The sequence below is a fragment of the Neomonachus schauinslandi genome, chromosome 13 (assembly GCF_002201575.2).
Source record: "Neomonachus schauinslandi chromosome 13, ASM220157v2, whole genome shotgun sequence".
In the NCBI taxonomy this organism is placed as follows: domain Eukaryota; kingdom Metazoa; phylum Chordata; class Mammalia; order Carnivora; family Phocidae; genus Neomonachus; species Neomonachus schauinslandi.
In genome coordinates this window covers 7,411,327-7,427,030 of record NC_058415.1, presented here as the reverse complement: position 1 = coordinate 7,427,030, position 15,704 = coordinate 7,411,327, and the positions used below count along the sequence as shown (strand labels likewise).

The 15,704-nt window shown below is 37.7% G+C and overlaps 1 protein-coding gene across 1 annotated transcript in view; it reads right to left on the bottom strand.

Annotated features, from left to right (window-relative positions):
- The window catches only part of GLIS3 (GLIS family zinc finger 3), a 425,196-nt gene that overhangs the window by 156,623 nt on the left and 252,869 nt on the right, over positions 1–15,704 (bottom strand). The gene's annotated exons all lie outside the window — the stretch shown is intronic.

Here is a 15,704-nt window from a genome sequence, read left to right as displayed (position 1 = left end):
GGCAGCACCAGCAGGGACCAATGGGATCCCCAGGGGCACCAGATAAACCAGGTCAATCAAAATAGCACCACAAAGGCTCTGAAGATTAAACTGCCATGGAACCACAGGCCACTACAGTAGTCAAAGGCCCCCATGCTAAACCTAAACAGGGTGACTGCCTACTAAAATAAAAAATTGAAATAGAATCTGGAGTTTCCAGACATAAAAGACAAAGTATCCAGGATATGATTTAAAAAACCACCCATCAACCAAGAACCAAGAAAATCCCAACCTGAATAAAAAAGATGATCAACAAATGCCAATACTAAAATGAATCAGATAAATCAGATTCATAAAAACACTTGAGTCGAATATAAGTTTTCTTGAAATAAGTGAAAAAAAAAAAAAAAAAAAAAAAATACCCAGAAAAAAAAAAAAAGCAACAAAGAAGAGTCAAATGGAAATTATAGAACTGAAACACAAAATAAGAGAAATTTTAAAACTCATTGGATAGAATCAATCATAGAGACAAGAGAGGACAGAATCGGTGAACTTGAGGACAGAACAAAAGAATTCACCCAATTTCAACAAAAAGAGAAAACATACTGAAAAAGTAACCCACGGAACCTCTGGGGCCTGTGGGACAATAACAAAAGGCTAGCATTCCCATCATCAGAGTCTCTGGAGAGAGGAAAGAGAGTAGGCCTGGAAGAGTGTATAAAGAAATAATGGCCGAAAACTTCCCAAATTTGGCAAAAGACACAAACCCACAGATCCAAAGAACTTAGTGGGTGCAAACAAGATGAACCCAGAAAAATCCACACAAAGACACATCATGATTACTATTTTAAAAATAAAGGAGAAAAATCTTAAAAGCAGCCAGAGAGAAAGGATATACTATTTACACAGGGACGTCAATTCAAATGACAGTGGCATTTCCATCTCTAACCATGGAGGACAGAAGAAAGTGGTTTCACATGCTGAAGGGGAAGAACTGTCAACTGAGAATTCTATATCCAGAGAAACTGTCTTCCAGGAGTGCAGGGAAAACAAAAACATTCTCAGACAAAGAAAGAATTTGATGATAGCAAAGCTACCCATAAAGATTAGCTAAAGACAGTTCTTCAGACTGAAAGGAGGTGATAAAAGAATCCTGGGACATTAGGAAGAAAGAAGAAGGGAAAAGAGAGAAATAGTGCTACATACAATAGATGATCATTTATTAATGAGTTTTATAAATAACGTTTGATGATTGAAACCAAAATTATAACATCATCTGATCCTCAAGACAATGATAATTAAAAGTAGGGAAGGTAAAAAGATTTAAATGGAAGTGAGGTTTCCATACTTCACAGAAAATCTGTAGGGAAGGCACAGGCCCTACAACAGGCCCTAACATAGTCTTAACAAAGAAGAATGGAGGGAGAAGAGTGGCCCTCTTTGCTAGGAAGGCTTACTGAGGACAGTGTCCTACTGATGGAAACACAGACATACTGATCAACTGTGCAGAACGGAGAACCCAGCAGCTGGCCCACACAAACGTGTTCAATGGATATTTGACAAAGGTGCAAAAATAGTCCAGTGAAAGAAGGACAGCCTTTTCAACAAATGGTGCTGGAACACCAACAGATAAATGGATGTCTATAGACAAAAATGAGTCTCGACCTAAGCCTCATACCTCATACAAAAATGAAGTCAAAAAGGATTACAGGTGTGAAGGTAAAACTATACAAATTTTAGAAAAAAACAGGAAAAAATCTTTGATGTCTAGAATTAGGCCAAGCAGGCCAAGAGTTCTTAGACTTAACACCAAAAGCACAATCCGCAAGAAGAAATACTGATAAATTTGTCCTCATCAAAATTAAAAGCTTTTGCTCTGTGGAAGCCCATGGGAAGAAGATGGAGAAACAAGCTATGCTTAGAGAAAATGTTTGCAAACACATATGCAACAAAGGACAGGTGTATAGATTATAGTGTATACTTTAAAAAACTCGAAATTCAAGGTAAAAAAACAAACAATCCAATTAGAAAGCAGGAAGAGACATGTACAGACATTTCACAGAAGAGGATATATAGATGACAAGGGAACACATGAAAGATGTCAACATCATGAGCCACCAGGAAAATGCAAATTAAAACCAGGAGGTATCACCACCTTGCCTCCTAGAACGGCTCAGAATAAAAAAATAGTGACATCATCAAATGCTGACAGGGATGCGGAGAAACTGGCTCACTCATACACTGCTTGTAGGAATGTCAAGTGCTATGGGCACTGCGGAAAAGAGTTCGGTAGTTTCTTATAAAACTAAGCATAAGGGGCACCTGGCTGGCTCAGGAGGTAGAGCATCTGACTCTTGAATCTCAGGGTCATGAGTTTGAGCCCCACATTGGCTATTTCTTTAAAAATTATCAGAGGACCCAGAAATTGCAACAGTGGGTATTTATCCAGAGAAATGAGAACTTATATATCCATACAAAAACCTGCGCACAAAATGTTCCTAGCAGTTTCATATGTAAAAGCCTCAAATGGGACTCAACCTAGATGTCCTTCACCAAGTAAATGGTTAAACCAAGTATGGAATACTGTGAAATATACATGCCCTGCAATATTACTCAGCAATAAAAAGGAATAAAATATTGATATACACAACAAACTGAATGAATTTTGAATTGAATGAACAAATTGAATTTTCAATGAATTAGGTTGAATGAAAAAGGCCAATCCAAAGAGGTTACATATTGTGTGATTCTACTTATGCAACACTTTCGACTGAAAAAAAAAAATTAGCAATAGGGGATGGATTAATGGTTGTCAGAAAAGTCAGGGATCGGAGGTGGGAGAGTGGGAGGCAAGTTGGGATGATTATGAAAAGGAAACAGGAGAGATCCTTGTGGTGTGGTTTCCAGTGTTCAGTATCTTGATAGTGATGGTGAATACGAGAACCCACACAGGCAATACAATTACATAGAATTACACATGTACACATGAGTATATTTCTGTATCATTTCCTACAAGTGCATGTAAACTACAATTATCTCAATAAACATTTCAATTTTGAAAACCTGAACAGTGTCACAATGTGAATGATGAAACCAGGTAATATTTCCACTATGAAGTTAATTTTCAAACATGGTGTGAGGCACCCTCGGCCAGGTGCACAGCATGGAGAGGGCTCTGGGCAAACTGCTTTTGTGGGGAGTTTTCCATCACTCAGTTAATCACCACTGGAAAGCCACTGCTTTATGAGAGAAAGGGGAAGGGAATGTTATATTCAGACAGTAGGAGAATCCATCAGAATGAAGACAGATGCTAGTAAACTCCCCGTCCGCCCATTAGCAATTACTGATACCAACAGGTCTTTAACTCCAGAGGGCAGTGACACATCTGTTTCCTTCACCAAAGGCTGATCGGCACCTGGCACAATCCCTGACTCATGATAGGCACTCAACAGGGTTGACTGGTGAGTGAAGAACAAATTCACACCTCTCATAGTGTGGCTAAAGAAAGACGTTCCTGCCAACTAGGACTTTACAATACTCTAGCTCTGTAGGTCAAGTAGGAATTTCCTGGTGTGCTACCCATCCCCTAAGCTTGTGCCTTCTTCTACACAGAAGAGTGAAGAATACTTTTAAAAAAATTCCTTTATTTAAATTCAATTTAGTTAACATATAGTGTATTATTAGTTTCAGGGGTAGGATTTAGTGATTCATCAGTTGCATATAACACCCAGTGCTCCTTAACATCAAGAGTCCTCCTTAATGTCCATCACCCAGTTACCCCCTCCCCCACCCACCTCCCCTCCAGCAACTCTCAGTTTGTTTCCTCTGGTTAAGAGTCTGTTATGGTTTGCCTCCCTCTGTTTTTATTTTATTTTTCCTTCCCTTCCCCTATGCTCATCTGTTTTGTTTCTTAAATTCCACATACGAGTGAAATCATATGGTATTTGTCCTTCTCTGACTGACTTATTTCTCTTAGCATAATAGCCTCTAGTTCCATCCACATTGCAAATGGCAAGATTTCATTCTTTCTGATGGCCAATAATATTCCATTGTGTGTGTGTGTGTGTGTGTGTGTGTGTGTGTACACCACATCTTTTTTATCCATTCATCCCTCAATGGACATCTGGGCTCTTTCCCATAGTTTGCTTATTGTGGACATTAGTGCTATAAACAGTGGGGTGCATGTGCCCTTTTGAATCACTATGTTTGTATCCTTTGGATAAATACCCAGTAGTGCAATTGCTGGATTCTAGGGTAGTTCTATTTTTAACTTTTTGAGGAACCTCCATACTGTCTTCCAGAGTGGCTGCACCAGCTTGCATTCCCACCAACAGTGTAGGAGGGTTCCCCTTTCTCCGCATCCTCACCAACATCTGCTGTTTCCTGAGTTGTTAATTTTAGCCATTCTGACCAGTGTGAGGTGATACCTCAATGAGGTTTTGCTTTGTATTTCCCTGATGCCGAGTGATGTTGAACATTTTTTCATGTGTCTGTTAGCCATTTGTATATCTACTTAGGAGAAATGTCTGTTCGTGTCTTCCGCCCATTCCTTGACTGGATTTTTTGGATTTTTGGGGTGTTGAGTTTGGAGACCAGCCCTTTATCTGATATGTCATTTGTGAATATCTTCTCCCATGCTGTAGGTTGTCTTTTGGTTTTGTTGACTGTTTCCTTTGCTGTGCAGAAGCTTTTTACCTTCATGAAGTCCCAACAGTTCATATTCGCCTTTGTTTCCCTTGCCTTTGGCGCTGTGTCTAGCCAGAAGCTGCTGCGGCTGAGGTCATAGAGGTTGCTGCGTGTGTTCTCCTCTAGGATTTTGATGGATTCCTGTCTCACCTTTAGGTCTTTCATCCATTTTGAGTCTATTTTTGTGTGTGGTGTTAAGGAAATGGTCCAGTTTCATTCTTGTGCATGTGGCTGTCCAATTTTCCCAACATCATTTGTTGAAGAGACTGTCTTTCTTCCATTGGACGTTCTTTCCTGCTTTGTCAAATATTAGTTGACCATAGAGCTTAGGATCCATTTCTGGGCTCTCTATTCTGTTCCATTGATCTGTGTGTCTGTTTTTGTGCCAGGACCATACTGTCTTGGTGACTACAGCTTTGTAATAAGGCTTGAAGTCTGGAATTGTGATGCCACCAGCTTTGGTTTTCTTTTTCAACATTATTTTGGCTATTTGGGGTCTTTTCTGGTTCCATACAAATTTTAGGACTCTTTGTTCTAGCTCTGTGAAAAATGCTGGTGGTATTTTGATAGGGATTGCACTGAATGTATACATTGCTGTGGGTAGTACAGATATCTTAACAATATTTGTTATGAGTGAAGGAATACTTGATGTAATGACCTAAAGCTGTCCTAAAGTCAAAATTAATGTTCAAATACCCAACCATATCCATTTTAATATTTAAACATATATTAAATTTTATACAAACTAAATTTCATACAAATCCAAGAACTGAGCACACCTCCATCCCTCCCTCATACACACACACACACCAAAGTTTATCCCTTACAGTATGCATGCTCCAAAATTTGAAAAAAGAAAAGACCTAACTGACAAAGGGGTTCTTAGAAGTATGGAATGTCACAGTGAAACCGTTTCATCAGACAGGGAACCACACTGATGTTTCTTTTTTTTTTTTTTTTTAGATTTTTTAAAATTTATTTGACAGAGAGAGATACAGCAAGAGAGGGAACACAAACAGGGGGAGTGGGAGAGGGAGAAGCTGGCTTCCTGCTGAGCAGGGAGCCCGATGCGGGGCTTGATCCCAGGACCCTGGGATCCTGACCTGAGCCGAAGGCAGACACTTAACGACTGAGCCACCCAGGTGCCCCACACTGATGTTTCTGATGTGGAAAGTGAAGGCTCTGGAACTTGACAAGAGTCTCACAATATCTGTACCCCGGCTAGCTCTCACACAGAAGTAGCTCCCTGCACATGAGCAGAAGTGCCCAGCTCCTGCCATCACTTGTGCGGAGAGGATGTTAAGACAGAGGAACGGTGTGTCAGACATCTTGTGACAGGAAGTTTTGTCAGTTCTTAAAACTTGGAAAGCGTTTTACTGAGATGCCCTGGAGGTCAGTGTACAAACTGGTATGTCAGTAGCCACCATTACAATGGGTGCCCATTTTACCCTTACTTTTATCTTCCCCCCTGCCCAAAGCCTCTTTAATGGAGATGCAAAAGAGTTTCAGCAGATGTCACCTGGCTCAAATCTGCAGGCAGATCAGTCAATGCAAAGGATAGCAGAAGTAAAACACAGTGAATCATGTAATTAGAAAACCTGGATGTACCAGCTAAAGTTATGATTTCATTTGAAGGTTTAATACACTAGGAACACTCAGGAAAATTATACAAGTTCTGGAGTCTCATCACTCCACTTGCTATATCTTCATTTGTCATACTTCACATGGTGATGGATGCAATTATCAATACTTTCATTTTTGTTTTAATTTAATTACAGTTTTGTATTTTAACTGTGGCTTAACTTGGGAGTGCATAATATTTTCTTATTATACAGTTTGTCATGACTTTAAGTGGGTTTGAATTTTTAATTGAAATTTTATTGTATCTTAAGGCCAATTACTTTTAGAGGAACTGAAGTCAGATTTTATAGTGCAAAGTCAATGAGACAACAGGACTCCCCACTGAAAACCTTGCTTTAGGGCAGGTTTGTCTGTTCATATCATAGCCACAACTAAGTGGTGTTAGAGTGTGGACACTCAGAGGATGAGAACAGTAGCATTCACTTCATTCTTATACATTGCCTAGACTAATGCTTAGTGTTAATCACACACACACACACACACACTCACACACACTCACAAACACGTTTTCCAGAAGTAGTTTTGGGGGGGAAAAGTGACTTTTGTTTTCAGCTATTCAAAATGTAAAAGTGCAGAACCAAAGAAAAGGGATTAGTGAAAAATTAGTTGTTCGTATATCTTAACGTTAGGCACTTCTTTGAGAAAAGGGGAAACAAGGAAATCCTTGTGAAAGGTTCTGCTGAAAAGCGTTCAAGGAACCTACACCGCTCCCTTTACCCATGGGATACACAATGAAGGTATAGAAGTTCTAAACCAAACCCCTCTCAAAGTAAAGAAAGACATGCTCATTTATGGGACAGAGTTGGTAAGATTCTTAACCCAGAACCTCAATGTATTTTTTTTCCATTATTAAGGAGTAAATGGTATTAAAGCTAGCTGATGGGCATGTTTATATAACGATTCTTTCTACTTTTGACAATTTTTGTGAATTTCCATAATAAAGTAAAAAACAAAGTTAACAGTGGATTTGCTGTCTTTGTAAAAGTACTCCCACTCTCCAAATATTATTCTAGTTTTCATTTAGCCAGCGTAAGACAAAAGACCAGACTGTGTGATATCCAATAATCTCTACTTTGACCAATTCTGATAAGGTCAAACACTTTTATCCCCTAGGAGGTGCCATACAAAATTGTCTTTAGTTTAATTGGATGTGTGTGAAAATTTTCCACTTGGGAATAAAATCCCTAGCAAATCCTTGCAGAGTGTTTTCCCTGTGCGATGTGGAGCCAACCGGCTAAGGCTCTCAGTGAGGCTGGCTGCCAGTGTAAATCGTGGCTTTCCTGGCTTCACACGTGAGCCAGATGTTGGGGATTTTCTGAGCTATAGAATCGTGGGGAAGAAGGTTTTTGCATTTCCTGTGTTCTCATTCCAGCTCTCAAACTTTATGGATTTATGGCCAGTCAACAGTGTCACGAACTGGCCTGAAAATATCCCCAGAGTAAAGCCCATTGACAATGCACCTGACTCTGCCACGGCCTCATACCATCTGTCAGATCAGGGTCTCTTTGTACTGCTTCTTCCTCCAACTGTTCCCCAGAAAGTCAGGGAAGAAGGTGTCATCTTTAATTTTCTGAAACCTGCAATTCAATGCAATTCTACTACAACTTGAAAACATAGTTTATTGCCTTCTAGTATTTTATGATATTCATATTTGTCTATCATAGACAATCAAGACATTCATGAAAGTACAAATGTATTATGTGTTACCACAGGTATATATAAAAATTTCCCATAATCTCTCTGTCCTTGGAGAACCAACATCGTTTTCATTTATTTCCAAGGATAACTAAGGAATTTCGGGATCACAATGAATGTCTATACTTGCCATCATTAGAATGTATGCTTGCATCTGTATGCAAACATATATTTAAACATTCTATTATAAGCAGTTTCCTTATTATTAAATATTCTTAAATGACCTTGACGGCTGCATACTTTAATCGAATAGTTATACCATAATTCATTTTCCTAGTCTCATACCATTGGATATTTAGTTTGCTCTCAAATTTCTTTGCCTGTGTAAACAATCTGCTTTGCCACATTTTGACACTGGAGAATCCAATGGAAAATGATTTGTTTTCTGAACAATCACCTCCTTTCGGTTTCAACCAGCCTTCTTAGGAGCAGCACTTCTCAGACTCTGGTACGCATCAGAATCATCCAGAAGGTTTGTTAAAACACAGATTTCTGGGCCCCACTTCCAGGACTGATGACTGAGAAGGTCTTGAGGTGGGTCTGAGAATTTGTATTTCTGACAAGTTCCATGGTCTGGACCACACCTTGAGAAACACTTCTGGAGACGCACCTGCTGGATTGACGAAACGGACGCAGAGAGAGATTTCTCGTTGTGGGCTCATCGCTTTTCTACCCTCCCATCGAGAAATAAAAAGCTGTTTCAGTTGACACTTCCCAGCATAGTCCATGGCCTGGCATGTGCTCAGGTGCCCTCCTTATGTTGAAAAATGTTTGGCAAATAAGTAATTCTGGCAGGAGAGACTGCAGTTTTGACACCTACACCTCGATTTGGGATTCATTTTTCTCACTCAAGATTTGGCAAGTGAATCTCTTCCTTAAGGTTCGGCTGTGAAAATATACTCTGACTCATAAACCTAGTTTAAAATACCACAAAAACTAATCAACTATTTCCACAACTAATGAGTATTAAGCATCTTCACTTTGAGTTGTTTTACATGTTTTGCCTGTACAGAGAGATCTATGTATTTATACCGGATTTGTGCATTATTGTGTGAATAAATCATCAGGACAAAATTGTCTCCCTGCACCTAGCCTCTCCTCTCTCTGATGTCAGTCTATTTTGCCACCTACACTGTCCTCCTAAAAATCATTCCTTATTTACTGTTTATTTCTGTTCCCAGCAATATGGCAAATGAGATGTTCAAAGAAATTACTTCTGATGCATCACATCGAAAAACGCTGGTTAAAAATTTTTAAAGAATACCCTTTTTAATACATGGCTGACCTGGCAACAAAGTAAGGGAATGTTTTAAAGCCCAGAAACACACACAAACAAAAATGCCAGCAATCAAGGTTAAGCAAGAACTGGGGATATTCTAACTAATCCCAGGCACCCTAGAGCTTGGCTCCTAAAGGGCCAGGTGGGAAAAACAACAAAGCATGGATCCAGATTTGGACTTAAGTTCAGAGAGAGACTCATTCATAAAGCAGAGGCTTCTGAATGGCAACAAGGTCAGCAAGTGAATGAGGAAAAAATGTGTATAAACAAATTTGCCCTACAGAGTGGGACATTGGACAAAGATGTCTTAGCTCTTGATAAACAGAGGGGGAAAAAAGGCTGCCTGAAGAATTCCTAACGCCAAACCCTGGATTTAGATCCTGAATTTATGTTACTTGCATGGGCCCAAACGCCCCAAAGCTGCTATTTTCACTTTAAGTAACAGAGAGCTGATAGAGTCTCTGGGGTTTTAGAAGCAACAAAGCAAGCACTCCCTGGAAGTATGCACTTTCAATCTAGGCCTGAAAGACCTCCCAAAGATGAAGTTTCTCAAGAGTGTGAGCTCACAGTAAAAAGTTACCACCAAGTGATAGGAGAAAATACACAGTACAGAACAAGACCTGAAAAGACTGTCAGCTACATAAACATTGAACTGTCATGTCTGTAAGTATTACTTAAAAATTTTAAGAAATAAAAAAGAAAAATATTGTATGCCAAGCAAACAAAAAATTTTAAAAAGTGAGCAGTTTTGAAAAATAAAAACTACTTCTGAAAATGGCACGTGCAATGAATAAAAATAAAAATTTAATGTATGCGTTAAACAGCAGAGAAGACATGGCTGAAGAAAGACTTAGTAACCCAGAAAATGGATGTGCATAAATTAGGTGGGATAGGCAGAGAGCCAATGTGATAAAAAAAAAATTATGCAAGTTTAAAAGATATAGAAGGTAAACAGAAAACACATAATAAATAAACTTCTAATCAGAGTTCCAGGAGGTGAGAGCACAATGATGGAGGGAAGGAAATATTTAAAAAAAAGAACTGTCCCAAATTGAAAAAGACAAAATGCTAAGTCTTAGGACTCACAGTGATTTCTAAGCAGGACAAATAAAAACAAATTCATCCCTAGGCACATTACAGCGAAACACCAAAGACAAGGAGGAGACCTTAAAAGCAGTTGAAAGGAAAGTGAGATCACTTACAAAGGACCGGCAGTTAGACCCAACAGCAGCAGTGGAAGCCAGGCAGAGAACGGCATCTCCAAAACACTGCTGTGAGAAGTAACTATCTAAATTGCACACAAGATGTAAACATCTTTCCAAAACAAAGATGAAATAAAAATATTTTCAGAAAGGGGCACCTGGTGGCTCAGTCGGTTAAGCATCTACCTTCAGCTCAGGTCATGATCTCAAGGTCCTGGGATGGAGCCCCGCATCAGGCTCCCTCTGCGCCCCCCTCCCCCGGCTTGTGCACACTTTCTTTTTCAAATAAATAAATAAAATCTTTTTTTAAAAAAAAAACGTTCCCAGAAAGACAGCAAACTGAGAGATTCTCACTAAAGGAACTTCTAAATGATGTCCTTCAGGAAAAAGTAAAAATTATCTCAGATTGAGTTTTTTTTTTTAATAAAGATTTTATTTATTTATTTAGCACCAAGCAGGGGGAGGGGCAGAGGGACAGACAGAATCTCAGGCAGACTCTGTGCTGAGTGCAGAGCTCCACACGGGACTCGATCCCATGACCCTGAGACCATGACCTGAGTCAATAACAAGAGTCAGATGCTTAACCGACTGAGCCACCCAGATGCTCCAATCTCAGATTAAGTTCCAATAACAAGACTGGGGACCAAAGAAAATAGGAAAATGTGGGTAAATACAAGTATTGACCATTAATATAACACTAAGATTTAATTTAGGGATTAAAAAGTTTTAAAAATCAAATTCTGGAGGATGGCAAAAAAATTCTGGTGGGGAGTGAATGGAATTAAAATGCTGTTTGGAAAAAAGGTACAGATATTGACTGGCTTTACTTTCTGTTGAGGTAAATATGTACATTATAATGTCGAAATCTGTGGGATATAGCTAAAGCAGTTCTTCAAAGAACATTCATAATCTACTATGCTTATGGTAGCAAATAAGAAATTACTAGGAGTTAGGAAAAAAAAAAAAACCCTACAGAATTAGTCCAAAGCAACAGAAGGAGAAAATAATATGGACAAGAAAAGAAATTAACAAAATAGAAAACAAAAACACAAAATAGAGGATAAATGAATCAAAAATTGGTTATTTTAGATGAATAATAGACAAATCTCTGGCAAGATCAATGGGGAGGTGGAGAAAGATGACATAAATTCACAATAATAGGAATGAAAAGGGGACATAATTATAGATGTAGCAGAGATTTAAAAGGTGATGATACTTTATGTCAATAAATTTATAAATCAAGGGCACCTGGGTGGCTCAGATGGTTAAGCGTCTGCCTTTGGCTCGGGTCATGATCTCAGGGTCCTGGGATCGAGTCCCGCATTGGGCTCCCTGCTAGGCGGGGAGCCTGCTTCTCCCTCTGCCTTTCTCTCTCGCTCTGCCTCTCATGAATAAAAAAAAAATCTTTAAAAAAAAAAATTAAAAAAAATAAATAAGTTTATAAATCAAGATGAAAAAGACAAGTGTCTAGAATAACATAAATCACCAAAACAGACTTAAGAAGAAATAGAAATCCTAAACAATACTACAGCCCATAAATAATCGAATCAGAAATTTAAAATCTTCCCGCTTGGTCTAGATGACTTAACAGTTGAGTTCTACTAACATTCGAGAACCAGAAAAGTCCAATTTCCATAAAATCTATCAGAAAATGGAAATGAGACAAGACTAGCACAAGAAATAAAAGATTTAGGTGATCCTCATTAACGTAAATGCCAAGGATCTTGAAATATTGATTGGCAAACTAACTCAATTCAATATATAAAGGATATTACACATCATGACCAAACTCAACATCTTTTTCTAGGAATGTAAGTTTTTTTGATCATGTCACTGAGAGATTAAGGAGAAAATCATCTGACTATCTCTACAGAAAAAAAAAACGTTGAATAAAATGCAGTAACCCTTCAGGATAAAAATTCTCTGCAAACTGGGCAGATAAAAGAACTTGGTAACCTGTTTAAAAAATATCATACTCAATTGTGAAGTACTGTCCAACATGAGCTTAATGGAAACAGAGGAGGGCTTGTGCTATCAGCATTTCTATTCAGCATCACACTGAAGGTTCTAGTCTGTACAATCAGACAAGGAAAAGAAATGAAATGTATCAGGACTAGGAAAGAAGACATAATAATCATCATGTGTAGATTATATAATCTTACACATAAAACCCTCCAAAGAACCTACAAATTACTGGAATTAATAAGAGTTTAGAGAAGCTTCAATAATTTTCTTTTTACAATTACTCAATAATCCATTGTTGTCATTGTTCCTTTTGGTGCTTAAATTGGCCCAAATGCCTGTGCAAATTCCTTTAGGCCAGCCCTGTGTTCTTTTAACATGATCCCCATGACTCCTTGAGCAGTTCCTTGCTTTTTGACCCAAAAAAGATGATCCAGGTTCACTTTGGTCTTTCTGTGCTCCAGATCTGTAATTAGCTACTCCTATAAGGAGTCCTGGTTCCCTTCAGTGAAGAATGATACTAGAAACTAAGACTGTTTGCTGAGTGTGCTTATTACTAATGGGCTAACACTCTCCAGGTCCCTTCAATGCACAGGGCTAGGAAAGATTTTAAATTATGAGTTCATCTGATAGAACCAATTCAAATTTACTATCACAGAGGGTTTTTTTTCTTGCCTTCTTTTATTGTATATCTCTTTTTTCTTACAGGAAAAATACTGTGATTTATAATTAATATAAAATATATATTATCTTTGTATATTTTTAATATATATTTACTTATATTTATTATCTACTTAATCCTACAATGTGTATATTTTTCATAATTATGATACAATATTAACACAATAAACCTACTAGATAGGTTTAAGGTTTCTTTGTAGTTCTTTTTGTCCTTAGTATATATTTCATAAAAATACATATATTCTGAGTACTGTTAAAAGATTGTGAATTATTTGGTTATGTTATCTATTTGATATGCAGTTAGGATTCTTTTGTTTTTGTTTCCATTCAATTTTAAGGTTTGGTACTTTTTCATCCTTTAGGTTTTAATTTTACTTTTATTAGGTAAAATAGGCATATAGTTCAAAAGTCAAAACTACATAAATAGGTATACTCCAAGCCTGATCACCTGCAACTCAATTATTTCCTAGCCCATCTAGTCAACCACTGTCATTATTTTTTCGTTTATCCTTCCTATATTTCTTTTTACAAAACTGAGTACATACACACCACACCAATACACATGTACATTTGTTTCCCTTTCTTTGTGAAACAAGGGTGGCATACAATACATACTCCTTTGTATCTTGTTTTTTTTTCACTTAAAAGCTATCCTGGATATCACACCATATCAGTTTATAGGAATTTTCCTTACGATTTTAGAGCTTCACAGTATTCAATTGTGTGAATGGGCCATAGTTATTCAACCATTCTCTATAGTTAAACTTTTGAGTTTCTGACATTTTGCCATTGCAAAGAATACTTCAACAAATAACTCTATTTATGCCACTTCCTATTTATGGAGGTATTTCATAAAGGTAAATTTTTAGCAGTGCGATTGTCAGGTCAAGGGTAAAGAGATATGTAGGTTTCTTAGATACCATGAAGTACCCCATCGTGGAGGTTGTAATCACTCTGCATTTTCACCAATAATGACTGAGAATCCTTTTTCTTCTAGACCATCCAGTAAATGCTTTCTTAAGAAAGGATGAATTTCTATGCACCCAAGAATTTAAAAATATAAATTTGTTAAAGTTACCATTTATAAAAGCAACAACAAAAATATATAGTATACCATGGGGGAAACATACTAACAAGAGCTGCGTGAGACTTTTAGGTTAAAAGAAAAAATACAAAACTTGAAGAAAGACCTTAAAGAAGATACAAATAAATGGAGAGGCAAGGCATATCCAGGTATAAGAAGACTCACCACTGTAAACATGTCAATGATTCTCTAATTGAGTTATGTATTCAATGAGGTTTTAATCAAAATCTAAATAGGATTTTTCAAGGATGCTGACGAGCTTATTCTAAAATGTATACAGAAGGGCTCCTGGGTGGCTCAGTTGGTTAAGCGACTGCCTTCGGCTCAGGTCATGATCCTGGAGTCCCTGGATCGAGTCCCGCATCGGGCTCCCTGCTCAGCAGGGAGTCTGCTTTGCCCTCTGACCCTATCCCCTCTCGTGTGTTCTCTCTCTCTCATTCTCTCTCTCTCAAATAAATAAAATCTTTAAAAAAAAAAATAAAAATAAAAATAAAATGTATACAGAAGAGCACACAGCCCAGAAAGAGAGGCCAAGACAGGCTTAGAGGAAAACTAGGCTGGGGGGCTTGTTCTATCAAATAACAATACTTAGTCATTATCTAATTTAGTATTTAAGCATGGGGACAGAAAAAGAGACTGATGGAAAAGAATAGAAATCCCATAAACACACCCATCCATATATGGAAACCTGATACATTACAGAGTAGGGAAAATATGGATTGTTAAAAAAATGCTGCCAGAACAACAGACTGTCCAGAGGCGGGGGAAATAGATTCCAACCCCCACCATTAAAAAATTTTTTTTCAAATAAATCAAGAACTTAAAAGTGCAAGACAACAGGTTGACGGTTGACACATTTAGGCAAAAACATAGGACACTATTTTGTAGATCCTAAGAAAGGAAAGGTGCCTTAGATAAAACATAAAAAACACAAACCAAAATGAAAAAAATTGATGTTTAACTTAAAATTAAGAACGCTCATCAAAAGATGTTAAAGTGAATAAAAATCCAAGTCACAAACTGGCAGAAGATAACCACCAATGGACAGTATTCAGAATAAATGGAGGACTCCAATAAATCAGTGAGTAAAGGACAAATAATCCTATTTAAAATCAGCAGAAAGACTCGTATTTCACAGAAGAAATACAAACAGCTAATGAACATATGAAAAGAGGCTCAGCCTCGCTAGCATGTAGAAAAACGCAAATTACAATTCTAGTGAGAGAATATATTATACCCAACAAATGGGCAAAGATTAAAAAGGCAATTAGAAAACTGAACACACACATCCACTATGACTCTGTGATTTCTCTTCCAGAGAAACTCTCGTGCACATGCCTGCAGTATACAAGTATAAGAATAATTAAAATAGCGCTGTCCATAATAATAAAAAACTTGATATAACCCAAATAGCCATGATGGTAAGTAAGCAGGATAACTGAAGCTGGTATAACCATTTAATAACTATTGCACAGAAGATTAATGATCCATAGGT